General features: G+C 41.6%; 1 pseudogene; it reads left to right on the top strand.

Annotated features, from left to right (window-relative positions):
- The window catches only part of LOC117439563 (NLR family CARD domain-containing protein 3-like), a 36,441-nt pseudogene extending 22,197 nt beyond the window's left edge, over positions 1-14,244 (top strand).
- Positions 14,245-14,812: the final 568 nt, after the last annotated feature.

Genomic DNA, 14,812 nt, shown 5'->3' with positions numbered 1-14,812 from the left:
TTAAAACATTTTCATTATTCTCACGTGTCCTTCTCTTTCTGCAGAACGTGGTCTGCAGGAGGTTTTAGATGAACATAGGCTCAGTCTGAGGGGCAGATGTGAACAAGTGACTGAAGGAACTGATAAAAGTGAAACCAGCCTCAACAGGATCTTCACTGAGCTCTACATCACACAAGGACAGAGTAAAGAGGTTAACACCCAACATGAGGTGAGCCAGCTTGAGGCAGCTTACAAGAAGAATACCGTCCATTACACTCCAATCAAGTGCCAGGACATCTTCAAAGCCTCACCTGACCAGCAGACTCCCATCAGAGCGGTCCTGACCAACGGAGTCGCTGGAGTTGGAAAAACCTTCTCAGTGCAGAAGTTCACTCTGGACTGGGCCGAGGGTTTGGAGAACCAAGATGTCAGTCTGGTGATCCCGCTCTCCTTCAGGGAGCTGAACCTGATCAAAGGTGAGCAGTACAGTCTTCTCAGGCTGCTCCATGATTTCCATCCGACCTTACAGGAGGTCACAGCAGAGCAGCTGGCTGTCTGTAAAGTGCTGCTCATCTTTGACGGTCTGGATGAAAGCAGACTTTCTCTGGACTTCAGAAACAATGAGGTTGTGTCTGATGTCTCTCAGCAGTCCTCAGTCGACGTGCTGCTGACAAACCTCATCAGGGGGAAGCTGCTTCCCTCGGCTCTCGTCTGGGTAACTTCCAGACCTGCAGCGGCCAATCAGATCCCTCCTCAGTGTGTCGACAGGGTAACAGAAGTACGAGGCTTCACTGACGCCCAGAAGGAGGTGTACTTCAGGAGGAGATCGAGTGATGAAGAATGGTCCAGCAGAATCATCTCTCACATCAAGAGCTCCAGGAGCCTCCACATCATGTGTCAGATCCCAGTCTTCTGCTGGATCACTGCTGCAGTTCTGGACCGCATGTTGACTACAGACCAGAGAGGAGAGCTGCCCAAGACCCTCACTGACATGTACTCACACTTCCTGCTGGTCCAGACCAAGAGGAAGAAGCAGAAGTATGAAGAGGGACATGAGACGAGTCCACAGCAGCTGACGGAGGCTGACGGGGAGCTTCTTCTGAAGCTGGGGAGGCTGGCGTTTGAACATCTGGAGAAAGGAGACATCATGTTCTACCAAGAAGACCTGGAGCGCAGTGGTCTTGACGTCACAGAGGCCTTGGTGCACTCAGGAGTGTGTACAGAGATCTTCAAAAGAGAGAGTGTGATCTTCAAGAAAACAGTATACTGCTTTGTTCATCTGAGCATTCAGGAGTGTCTGGCTGCAGTCTACATGCTGCACTGTCACACCAACAGAGACACAGCGGTGCTGAAGGACTTCCTGCAGGGAGACTATAACAACATGTTTAGCAGTGATCAGGATTACCCATCCCTGGATGTCTTCCTAAAGAGCGCCATGATGAAATCACTCAAAAGTAAAAATGGCCACCTGGACCTGTTTGTCCGCTTCCTCCACGGCCTCTCTCTGGAGTCCAACCAGAGACTCTTAGGAGGCCTGCTGGGTCGCACAGACACACGTCCAGAAACCATCCAGAGAGCCATCAGCAACCTGAAGGAGATGAGAAGTGATGACGTCTCTCCCGAGAGGAGCCTCAACATCTTCCACTGTCTGACAGAGATGAACGACCACTCAGTACTTCAGGAGATCACAGAGTTCCTGAAGTCAGAGAACAGATCAGAGAAGAGACTCTTTGTGGAACGCTGCTCAGCTCTGGCCTCCAAGCTGGAGATGTCAGAGGAGGGTCTGGATGAGTTGGAGAAGTACGAAACATCACAGGAGAGACGACGGAGACGGACTCCAGCTGAGAGGAACTGCAGGACGGCTGTGTGAGTCCAGATGTGATTAACTTTATAGATTAGAGTAGATAAGGATTTTAGCCTTTCAAATAAACACGATACAACTTTTTGCTGTTTCACATTCTGTGAGAGCAAAATTGAATTAAAACAATTATTCTAATAATTTCAAAATTGTACAGTTTTTTCTTCTCTTCATTGTCCTTGTCAAAAAGACATGAAGGATGTTTTATCACAGCAACACGTGATCACAACATACAGAATCATTGTATTATGTCATTAAATGGAGTAAAGTTATTATGAAATGATTGCAGTTTCTTTCTCGTTAAATTAGACACAGAGTAATATCTGATTGATGTTGACTCTAGTCTAGAAGGTAGCTAGCAAAGAGGGGACAGACATGGGATCAGATCACACTCAGCCATCCAGTGGTGATCAGATCGTGATATTCAAAATGTTTTTCCTCAAATGCATGAAGTCAATATATTGTTTCCCCTTTTTTTATATTAACACATTCTGTAATATGTGTTATAACAGAATTCCTGACAGTGGATTCTTAGACTGGGAAGTCGTGGCCTCCAATCTGAGAGAGCTGGATCTGGAAGTCATTCCGCTGGATTCAGAGGAGGCGGAGCAGCTGAGTTCTGGACTGAAGAGTCCAAACTGCAGACTGAAGGCTCTGAGGTCAGATCACTGGCTGCAGTTCATGTGGTTTTGTACAGTATTTATAACTGATATATTTATAATTCCATGATTTGCCTGAGTACAAAGATATTTTAATAAGTTCACATTTCTTTCTAAATTGCTGAATATTTAACAAGACTAGCAGAAAGCAGAGAAAGTAGATGTGTGACGGACAGTGCTGGAGCTTCCACAGACTCTCACTGCGCTCCATGCCTCAGTGAAGATGCTGTCAGCACTGATGAGCTGTGAGGGAGATGAAGGAGGTTGTTCTGATGCATTATCACAGATACTTTTATATATTACATTTATAAAAGTATCTACATCATTTCTGACATTGACCTCTGAACCCTCTCCAGGTCTGAAAAGATGATGAAACTTTGAACTACCTCAAGCAGGACCATTGTTCTCTGAACTTACATTGTGTGTTATTTATTCAGTCTCTGGTGCTGCTGCTTTGTGAACTCTGTGATCTTGAGTTGAATCAGTTTCTGTGGGCTTGTATCTGTCTGGCTGCACATCACGAGTTAGTGTAGAAGGAGCAGAGCTTCAGATGTGAAGTCACCACTTTGTATTGAAGGTGGAGCACGTTGTCTTTAATATCAATCAGAGCTCTGTTCTCTTTCTGGAACTTACTGTGTTTAACCTGTCGGGAGTGTCCACTTTATAAACTTCTACATTCTCTACTTCTCCAGCTATAATCAGATTATTAGAACTTTCATTATTTCAATAGGAACATTGTTTTCTAAACTTGCATCATGTGTTCTTTATTCAGACTGTGGCGCTGCAGGTTGTCAGAGATCAGCTGTGCTGCTCTGATCTCAGCTCTGAAGTCCAACCCTTCCCATCTGAGAGATCTGGACCTGAGTTACAACGCTCTGCAGGATTCAGTCGTGAAGCTGCTGAGTGATCTTCTGGAGAGTCCAGACTGCAGACTGGAGGCTCTCAGGTCAGTTCTCCATCTTTTCCTTCTGTGCTGAGATGAATATGTGAGAGTTGTGTTGACTCTGAGCTGCAGACATCAGGCTGATATGACCCTGATCCTCACTGAGCATCTTAATGCTGAATTCTATTTTCTTCTTCTGTGGTTTAGTTCATTGACCGTGGCAGAGTAATATTCAGCTTTAAATGTAAATATTACAATAAGAATTATACTCTGCATATTTCACGCTGAACCTCCGTCAAGTTTTATTTTACTACATTATATAAAAGACAAATGAGTAAAATTAGTATTTCCAATCAAACACTACAAATATATTCAGTATTTGCTTCTTCCAACATTTTTATGAAGCTAAAAAATGCTCATACTGACTGTTTTTTTTATAAATGACATTATAAACACATGAATACAATAATTAAATATTTCTATTCAAACTATCAAACACTAACAAATATGTTCAGTTTCTGCTGTTTCTAACATTTGTATTAAGCTACAAGATGCTCAAACTGACTGAATAGTTTAAACTGAAGATGCTGTGATCTATGTCTCCACTATTCCTAAAATAAATATTCTCTATTTATTTTGATCATTTCTTTAAAATTCTTCCTGACATCTTTGTGATCTTTGTGAACTCTGTGGTCTTGAGTTGAATCAGTTTCTGTGGGCTTGTATCTGTCTGGCTGCACATCACGAGTTAGTGTAGAAGGAGCAGAGCTTCAGATGTGAAGTCACCACTTTGTATTGAAGGTGAAGCACGTTGTCTTTCATATCAATCAGAGCTCTGTTCTCTTTCTGGAACTTACTGTGTTTAACCTGTCGGGAGTGTCCACTTTATAAACTTCTACATTCTCTACTTCTCCAGCTATAATCAGATTATTAGAACTTTCATTATTTCAATAGGAACATTGTTTTCTAAACTTGCATCATGTGTTCTTTATTCAGACTGTGGAACTGCGGGTTGTCAGAGATCAGCTGTGCTGCTCTGATCTCAGCTCTGAAGTCCAACCCTTCCCATCTGAGAGATCTGGACCTGAGTGAGAACGCTCTGCAGGATTCAGTCGTGAAGCTGCTGAGTGATCTTCTGGAGAGTCCAGACTGCAGACTGGAGGCTCTCGGGTCAGTTCTCCATCTTTTCCTTCTGTGCTGAGATGAATATGTGAGAGTTGTGTTGACTCTGAGCTGCAGACATCAGGCTGATATGACCCTGATCCTCACTGAGCATCTTAATGCTGAAGGCTATTTTCTTCTTCTGTGGTTTAGTTCATTGACCGTGGCAGAGTAATATTCAGCTTTAAATGTAAATATTACAATAAGAATTATACTGTATATTTCACGCTGAACCTCCGTCAAGTTTTATTTTACTACATTATATAAAAGACAAATGAGTAAAATTAGTATTTCCAATCAAACACTAAAAATATATTCAGTATTTGCTTCTTCCAACATTTTTATGAAGCTAAAAAATGCTCATACTGACTGTTTTTTTTATAAATGACATTATAAACACATGAATACAATAATTAAATATTTCTATTCAAACTATCAAACACTAACAAATATGTTCAGTTTCTGCTGTTTCTAACATTTGTATTAAGCTACAAGATGCTCAAACTGACTGAATAGTTTAAACTGAAGATGCTGTGATCTATGTCTCCACTATTCCTAAAATAAATATTCTCTATTTATTTTGATCATTTCTTTAAAATTCATCCTGACATCTTTGTGATCTTTGTGAACTCTGTGATCTTGAGTTGGATCAGTTTCTGTGGGCTTGTATCTGTCTGGCTGCACATCACGAGTTAGTGTAGAAGGAGCAGAGCTTCAGATGTGAAGTCACCACTTTGTATTGAAGGTGAAGCACGTTGTCTTTCATATCAATCAGAGCTCTGTTCTCTTTCTGGAACTTACTGTGTTTAACCTGTCGGGAGTGTCCACTTTATAAACTTCTACATTCTCTACTTCTCCAGCTATAATCAGATTATTAGAACTTTCATTATTTCAATAGGAACATTGTTTTCTAAACTTGCATCATGTGTTCTTTATTCAGACTGAGGAGCTGCAGGTTGTCAGAGATCAGCTGGGCTGCTCTGATCTCAGCTCTGAAGTCCAACCCTTCCCATCTGAGAGAGCTGGACCTGAGTCAGAACGCTCTGCAGGATTCAGTCGTGAAGCTGCTGAGTGATCTTCTGGAGAGTCCAGACTGCAGACTGGAGGCTCTCAGGTCAGTTCTCCATCGTTTCCTTCTGTGCTGAGATGAATATGTGAGAGTTGTGTTGACTCTGAGCTGCAGACATCAGGCTGATATGATCCTGATCCTCACTGAGCATCTTAATGCTGAAGGCTATTTTCTTCTTCTGTGGTTTAGTTCATTGACCGTGGCAGAGCAATGTTAAAGACAAATCATACTCTGCATAATTCACTCTGAACCTCTCAAAAACCTGAATTCATCTTATATTCTCCATCATGTTTTTATAAATGACATTATAAACACATGAATACAATAATTAAATATTTCTATTAAAACTATCAAACACTAAGAAATATGTTCAGTTTCTGCTGTTTCTAACATTTGTATTAAGCTACAAGATGCTCAAACTGACTGAATGGTTTAAACTGAAGATGCTGTGATCTATGTCTCCACTATTCCTAAAATAAATATTCTCTATTTATTTTTGATCAAATTTCTTCAAAATTCTTCCTGACATCTTTGTGATCTTTGTGAACTCTGTGATCTTGAGTTGAATCAGTTTCTGTGGGCTTGTATCTGTCTGGCTGCACATCACGAGTTAGTGTCGAAGGAGCAGAGCTTCAGATGTGAAGTCACCACTTTGTATTGAAGGTGAAGCACGTTGTCTTTCATATCAATCAGAGCTCTGTTCTCTTTCTGGAACTTACTGTGTTTAACCTGTCGGGAGTGTCCACTTTATAAACTTCTACATTCTCTACTTCTCCAGCTATAATCAGATTATTAGAACTTTCATTATTTCAATAGGAACATTGTTTTCTAAACTTGCATCATGTGTTCTTTATTCAGACTGAGGAGCTGCAGGTTGTCAGAGATCAGCTGTGCTGCTCTGATCTCAGCTCTGAAGTCCAACCCTTCCCATCTGAGAGATCTGCACCTGAGTAGCAACGCTCTGCAGGATTCAGTCGTGAAGCTGCTGAGTGATCATCTGGAGAGTCCAGACTGCAGACTGGAGGCTCTCAGGTCAGTTCTCCATCGTTTCCTTCTGTGCTGAGATGAATATGTGAGAGTTGTGTTGACTCTGAGCTGCAGACATCAGGCTGATATGACCCTGCTCCTCACTGAGCATCTTAATGCTGAAGGCTATTTTCTTCTTCTGTGGTTTAGTTCATTGACCGTGGCAGAGTAATATTCAGCTTTAATGTAAATATACAATAAGAATTATACTCTGCATATTTCACGCTGAACCCTCCGTCAAGTTTTATATTACTACATTATATAAAAGACAAATTAGTAAAATTAATAAGTATTTTCCAATCAAACATACAAATATATTCAGTATTGCTTCTTCCAACATTTGTATGAAGCTAAAAGATGCTCATACTGACTGAATGGTTTAAACTGACATGTGATCATGTGTTCTTTATTCAGCCTGCAGCTCTGCAGGTTGTCAGAGATCAGCTGTGCTGCTCTGGCCTCAGCTCTGAAGTCCAACCCCTCCATCTGAGAGAGCTGAACCTGAGAGGCAACAATCTGCAGGGTTCAGGAGGTGAAGCTGCTGAGAGATCTTCAGGAGAGTCCAGACTGCAGACTGGAGGCTCTCAGGTCAGTAAGGGGTCGACTCTCTGCTGGTTCAGCAGGATTGTATCAAACACAGGGAGGTGGATGTGTTCCTCTCACTGGGGAATCTCTCCAGTTCCACCTTCCAGCCGTAGCCTAGCTTAGCACAACACATCAGTGATGTTACCGTTTATCTGCAGTTCCTCCTTTTCTTCATCTCGCGGTTCTTTACTTTCATTATTATCAAGCAAGATAATACAAGCTGACAATGCAAAGCCACATTTCAGTCTGCTGCAACTCCTTAACAGACACATGGGATGTTACAGTTAAAAAGGTAGTCTGTTTGTTTTTCCTATGACGTTTTTTAGTTCCTGGACTAATGCCTAGTTAATTCTCTCTTGCAGCTGAGCGCTGTGGACAGTCAGTCGTAGTGTTTGCAGAGAAGATATGATGTGATGTAAAGCATTGGATCACTCTGACTGTGAAGCTCACTAACTCAAAGAACAAACACTTATTTTAACTCTATCTATAACTGTTGGATTGTGTTCATCTCTGCAGGATCGATGACTAGACAATGAAAGCCAAGAAACAGAAGAAATGTGAGTATTGAACCCATATCCTCCAGATATATCCAACTATCGTACATGCAATCAAATCATAGGTAATATACAGTGGCGTTTCTATGTGTACACAACTGGGGGGGCAGAGAGAGGTGGGGGGGGAGAGAGAGAGAGGGGGGAGGGCAGAGAGAGGGGGGAGGATAAGAGAGAGAGAGGGGGAGAGACAGATTAGAGAGGGGGGAGAGAGAGAGGGGGGGAGAGAGAGAGAGGGGGAGGAGAGAGAGAGAGGGGCACGGGAGGAGAGAGAGAGAGGGGGGGGAGTGTCAAATTTCATACTAAAGACACACGGAGCAACACTCTGAGCGCATACATTTACGTACACAGCGTGGGGATGTCATAGTAATGCACCTTAATACATGGAGTAAAGGTCACCATCACAAAGCAATTCTTAACAATAACAACAACCGTGATGCTTTAGCATTAAAACACCATAGACTGTAAATATAAGGAAAACACAACACTCATCACCGAGGTCACAATATCAATCGATCCAGCAGAGGCAAAACACAGAAGATCAACAAAATATATGACATAAATGAACTTACCAAAGCTGAAGGCTCACTTGAAAGAAAAGCGGCACGGCGGTCCTTCCTCTGACAGAATGAGTTATCACTTTGGGGATGAAGTCCTGTAGTTGCTGGATCAACTGGCTTTCAATTGAAAGCATGGCCAATGCGTTAAGTCGCGGCTGTCCCATGGTGTTGCGAGTGAAAGTCTTTATCCTTTTGAGGGTGGAAAAGTTCCTCTCTGACTCGGATGTCGTCATCGGAGTTGTTACTATTATTTTGACCAAAATAACTCAGCAAACGTAAGTTGTTCTCGTGAATGGATTTCAACAGAGACAGGGCAGTGTTTCCAGTGTGAAGCTCACTGTGGCGGTAGAGCGTGGTCAGCTCAGACTTCAACTTCTCCTTGTTTCCCAACGCAGGCCACAGTTTCACGGCGCAGTCAAGCTCAGGTGTAGGAAATGACAGGACATGCTGTGGGAAGAATGAGCTGTCAACAAGCTTTGCAGCGATCAAATGGTCACTCTGTGAGAACCTCTGTTCCACCTGTGAGATGACTGTGTCAGCCTCCTTCATCACCGGCGCTGTGCTGCTGACTCGTCGGCCTGGCTCGTCTGTTCCATCATGAGCGTGGCGGCCAATGCATCAGTTTTCTGCCTCATTTTCTGGACATTTTCCTTGAAACGGCAGAGCGCGCTGTTGATCCCAGGTGCATCGATGCTTCGTTTTTGCAGAGTGTTGTATAGAACATCCACTTCTGGCATAAGCAACGAAAAAAACTCCAGGAGCTGCATAAATGCTCGGTCCCGCAGTTTCTTTGACAGGCCGTATGCCTCACTTATGGTGACCGCATCCCATCCTGGTTGCGCGTATATGCTCATACACTGAAGTAGTGCTTCTCGGGTCTCCCAAACCACAGTTCTGCTTTTAAAGTTCCATCTCACAGCCGGTGGCCGTGGTATGCGTCTCTGTGTTGCCTCTGCAAGAGCTGCAACACGTTTTGGAGCACCGGAGAAAAAAGTGGAAAAAGCAGTTAGATCTGCAAAACACCTTCAGGATGCTCATCCTTGCTGAACACAGTGCTGCAGGGTCAGGTTCAGTTGGTGGTACGTGGGTCCTTCATCACCGTCTTACCCCCGCACGTTACCGCTCATGACGGCTGCCCCGTCATAGGTCTGAGCGATTAGCTTTTCTTTCAGCTTCAGGGGTTCCAGAACAGCCTTGATGCTGTTAGAGAGACCTACACCAGTTTTGTCCTTTACTTCCACAAACTCAAAAAACGCTCTGTAACTGTGAGGTCAGGCATAATGTATCGCACACAATCACCATTTGCGATTTACAGGAGACATCGGTTGTCTCGTCGGCCTGAACGGCAACAAATGATGTGTTGTCCACTTGCTTGGCTATTTCCTCCCTGTACACATCATACATGCAGTCCAAGAGTTCATTCTGTATGGTGCTTGATGTCCCTTTGAAAACAAGCTGAGCTTCGTAGTGCCGTTGAAGCCTGGAATCGCCCTCACACATTGTCTCGAAAATTGACCTGAATATCCCTGAATTCAGAGAGTCCGCCGACTCGTTGTGGCCCCGCAGTGCTGTCTCACATTTCCCACACAGTTTAATACAGGTGATGATCCGACCAAGCACGTACCTGTTTTCTTCCACCTTCCTATTATGAGAATCAATGCCGCGTCTGTAGGCGCTGTCAATCTGAGCTGCAACATTCACCCTTCCAAGTAATCCCAATTTTACGGCATTTTCCAAATGACTGTTGCTGCTCTCATGCTTCATTGTCCTCTCCGAAAGATGCTTTAAGTCCTTGTAACCTGTCCTCGACCAAGTACCTTGATCTTCACCAAAAAGCAGGCAAGGAAAGCAAAAGAGGGAATTCTTCTGGATGCTCGCCGTTAGCCATTTTTTTAGCAAACCACTCAGCGTTAAACCCACGTTTAACTTTGCCCGCAGTCTGGACCATTTGGAAATCCGGTGGATGGTGGGCACCGAGGCGCTTTACCTCCAGTTTCTCTCCGAGACTAAGTGTCTCAAATGTGTGCTCCAGTAAATGGTCAACTTCATTCATTTTCTTTCAGTTTTTTACTTCTTTTAATCGCTGGTGATGTTAGCTATATGCTGCTCTCTCGTCTCCTCTTCAAACTACACGTGACGTTTCGCAGCACTGCACACGTGAGTACTTACAGCCAATCAATTCTGAATTATGTGAGATGACGTATGGTGGGGATGGCAGCACTATGCCCCTACGGTCATTATTTTTTGCCACACACATTAAATAGAAAAATACTCTGAGCATGCGCAGTGTAGTTTTTACAGCACCGTTCACTTAGACTGTGAGAGGGAGGGGCAGGATCGGGTTTTGTCCCACATGGCTCTAAACAGCTCAAAACGGCACTCTAGACACTAATTAGAAGAACACAGACTAAAACAGCAATGTACAGACGAATCAGATGATTAACCATGATCTTAAATATATTTATATTTTTTTTTTTTATTGTATTTTTATTTTCTTTGTGTAATCATTATTTGTAATACTTTCTGCTGACACTAGGTGGGGCTGTGCCCAACCTGCCCCTAATGACCCGTCGCCACTGGTTATATATGTATCACTTGATGAAATCTGTGCCTGAGCTAACCTGCTCCAACGGCCCAAAACACTTACATTAGGAGAAAGGCGCTGAAGCTTCAAATACAATGCAATATAAAAACACAAATGTTCCAAAACACATGCAAATGAAGAAACATCTTCACCAACTTGACAACACATGCAGTATTTAGAAAAGGTAGCATTTACTAAAAGCCCTATATTAATGAAACGCTGCAAGAAGCAAACGCTGCAAGAAGCAAACGCTGCAAGAAGCAAACGCTGCAAGAAGCAAACGCTGCAAGAAGCTTAAAACAGAACTGAAATGCGGACACTAAAAAGTGTGGATATTATAAAGATATAGAACAGTATAATGACAGTTGGTCAACATTATAAAGTTGGAAAGCTGTCTCTGTTGGTGGCAGAGTCTGTTTCATATTAAGTGTTTTGTCAGTATATCTGAAAGGACAAGGTTAGCTAGCTTACAGCAGATCTGCAGTAATCCCTGAAGGAATCATGCGATCACATTGTTAAAATAAACCGATAAAACTTGTGACAGTTTAACAGATTTAAACGTTTTGCTCAAGAACTGCGTTTAGGTCTGATCCAAACAAATGATGCGTAGAGTATCCCTTCAAAAGTGAAATGAAATATAGTGATTGAATCGAATCTGTGTAAATACCATTAGACCAATCAACTTTCTCTTTCAAAGTCAACTTTAATATCAATGTTTCTGTGTGTTTGTACAGACAGAGAGATCGAAATAACGTTTGCAACAATCCAGAATACAAAATACAAATATGTATACAAATATGTATATCCTCTATATATACAATCAACACATTTACACATATGCACACATTAAGATAAAACACAACAATCAATATATACAAAATAACAGTAACTTCAATATCTTCATTCTTTAAGCTGCAAAATAACAGCAGCCTTATATGTTGTGCTTCTTATTCACACACTGGTGGCAGCGAGCGACCACAGGAACACATCCTAAAACCCTGAAATGACACTTCCTGTTCCTTCGTCTTAAAGTCAAATGTGTATTTGATTTGACGCCTGAAATAATGTGATTAACAACATGTTAAGAAATGTTAACGTTAGACACACTTATATCCAATAAATACCACACTGAATGTTGAGGTTTATATGTGTCTGAAGCGGCCGAAACCATATAGAAATAAAACAGATAATTAACTTAAAATAACCCTGCAGCTGAGGCACCAGTTATTGAATCTTACAAACTGATACAAGTTCAGACAAGAATCTCCGTTTGTGCATTTATTTATTTTCATGGTCCAATATCATTAACAAAAGTACAATGAGCAGCTTTCCTATCGATTCCTTTCCTTCAGACCTTTTTTATGGCTTTCCTCGTGGCTTGTATCACCCTGGTAAAAAACGAGGGTTGCAGTCGAATTGTCCAAAAATCAGCTATCGTCTATTCCTATCCACTATTCCTCGACCTCTGTGTGGACGTCACGGGGTGTGCGTCTGCTGCTGTGGGGAAACTACAGTTTTCTATACAGCGGACTACATGGATGTATAATAAGAACGGCGGACTACTGGAAGCGCATCTAGAGACTCTGCACCGTGCTCTGATGGTGTTGTTTTATGCTTTGTGAACGTGGACAACAGAGAAACATATTCTTCATGATCAAGGTTGGAATTGAAATAAAAAAGTGAAGTGAAACTTATGCTCGTCCCCTTCCAGTCCAAAGGTATTAATCCACGTGAATCCCAATACGTATGATGATTGTATGAAAAGATATTAAAATAAATACAATGTATTTACTATAAACGTGTTAGTCCTTAACATCTACCACTGTGTACCACCATTAAAACATGTTTAAAGTTTAAGAAAACCCCACACAGCTCAGTAAACACTATTAAATGTTGACTTTATTTGATAATTTCAGTAAAAAAGTAGCGTTCATATTTCTCCTTTTGATTATCATAGTGTTGGACGTTCAAAACAAAGCCCTTTGGCAAGTAAAATGCTTAATAAGCACCGTAACGTTCATGATATAATTTCTCCATCACAATGTTGAGTCACGGTAAATGTTGCGGCTGCTAGGGCAGCATGTTCTCCTTTCCTTTCGTAAAGGAAGGTCCAGTGTTTCCTAAGCTAAAGGAGGTTATAAAGGAAGTTTCAAACCTCCTTTCCTATCATCTAGAGAATTCCAACAGCTCGTATCATGGCGGCCACTGAGGTTCTTCCGGGTCATTTCACTCCGTTAGGAAGGTTCCTAAACTAAACGGACAATTGGACCGCAGCCCATGAGCCCACTAGTGCTCTACTCCCTCCACCACCTGTCTCCAATATATACAATCACACCCAGTGCCCAAACATGCCTTCAAAATGCCTTTAACTCACTTCAATAACAACACTAAATAATAATACCTTCAATATACACAAAAACAGCAAGAAAATAAATGTTTAACTATTAAATAATATAAAGCTCAAAGAGTGTCTTTAAACAGGCGGTTCTAACGCGTGGCTAAATTCATAATAACGTCATCACGCTGATCACGGAGAAACTCATCTCCTCATTGGCTGTGATGTTAAACCATGTGACTGTGATGCAGGTCCTTTATAGCCTAATGATAGCTTTTCACTTGTGTGAAAGAACAGGTATTGGATGAACACAACTCAAAAATAATGTTTAAAAACCATAGGGTAATCATTTTTTGACATTCGAATAAGGAAATGTTACATATTATATATTTTAAATAAATAAACCCACCACTGGGAAAGTGGAGGAATATAAACATCTCTCTGAACATCACATTGAACTTTTGTGTAACTTATTACTAATTGTTTAAGAGATCTGTTTTCAGTGATCGTTGGTTATATAACAAGAGTACTCTCCCTGTTTATCTTCCAGGTCCATGAGGGAATATCGTCTTCTCAACAAATGGCAGTGCGTTCAGCCCCGTAATCCTGCATGAGGTTCAATTTCTGTCCCTCAACTCTTTGGAAACAGTCAGAGGAACGGCTACGGAGAACACGAAGAACAGTTTTCAATTATGACATTTTTGCGTTAATCACCCCGACTCAATTAATCCCACGTGACTATTTTTCACTCAAGTTCCCGGTAATAACACGTTTTCTTCATAAACCGAGTCTAAATAAACTGCAGTGAGTAACATTTCCACGGAGTAGGAAGATATTCAATACCAAGAAGCACATGATGGCGTTTTTCAGTTTTTTTAATCTTTAAAACTTTTGTGTGCACGCTTCAGGTAACATTAAGCTGTCTCTGGCTCTCTTCTGCTGTAACAATGTGCATTTCCCCTCTGTGGCACTAATAAAGGTATTCTGATTCTGATCTGAATGTTATTATTGTTATTATCACATGTTTTTAATGTATCTAGTTTTAGATTAATTTATTTCTTTGTGCTTTTACACCACATGTTGGTTTTGCTGACACCTGACTATATGGACGGAGACAACATGAAGCTTTCTCTCCTGAGGGGACTGACAACAATACTACAACACCCAGGCAGAGATAATACATTTACAATTGTGAATAATGTTTGATATCCTGATGGTAAACCCGTCTTACCTTAATGTTCGTTACTTGGGACGGTTGAAACACACAGGCTCTTCCTCTCTCTGCAGCCCGCTCTCTTTAGTCCTTCAGTGATCCATTGTTGCTGCTATTTGAAGGTTGATTGAGGATACTCTCGGAAGAGCACCTTCAACATACCATTACGGTTATACTACAATATACTATTCACGAAAAACTGATCTTATAATCTGTACATTTCTTTATACCAACAATTATTATATTATTTGTTCCCTTATCCGTATTTAATAATTTCATTTTGTTGTTTTTATATATATATATTAGGGCTGTCAGTCGATTAAAATAGTTAATCGCGATTAATCGCAAA

The sequence above is a fragment of the Pseudochaenichthys georgianus genome, chromosome 24 (genome assembly GCF_902827115.2).
Source record: "Pseudochaenichthys georgianus chromosome 24, fPseGeo1.2, whole genome shotgun sequence".
In the NCBI taxonomy this organism is placed as follows: domain Eukaryota; kingdom Metazoa; phylum Chordata; class Actinopteri; order Perciformes; family Channichthyidae; genus Pseudochaenichthys; species Pseudochaenichthys georgianus.
Note: the sequence above shows the minus strand (reverse complement) of the source record. Positions and strands in the feature narration are given on the sequence as shown.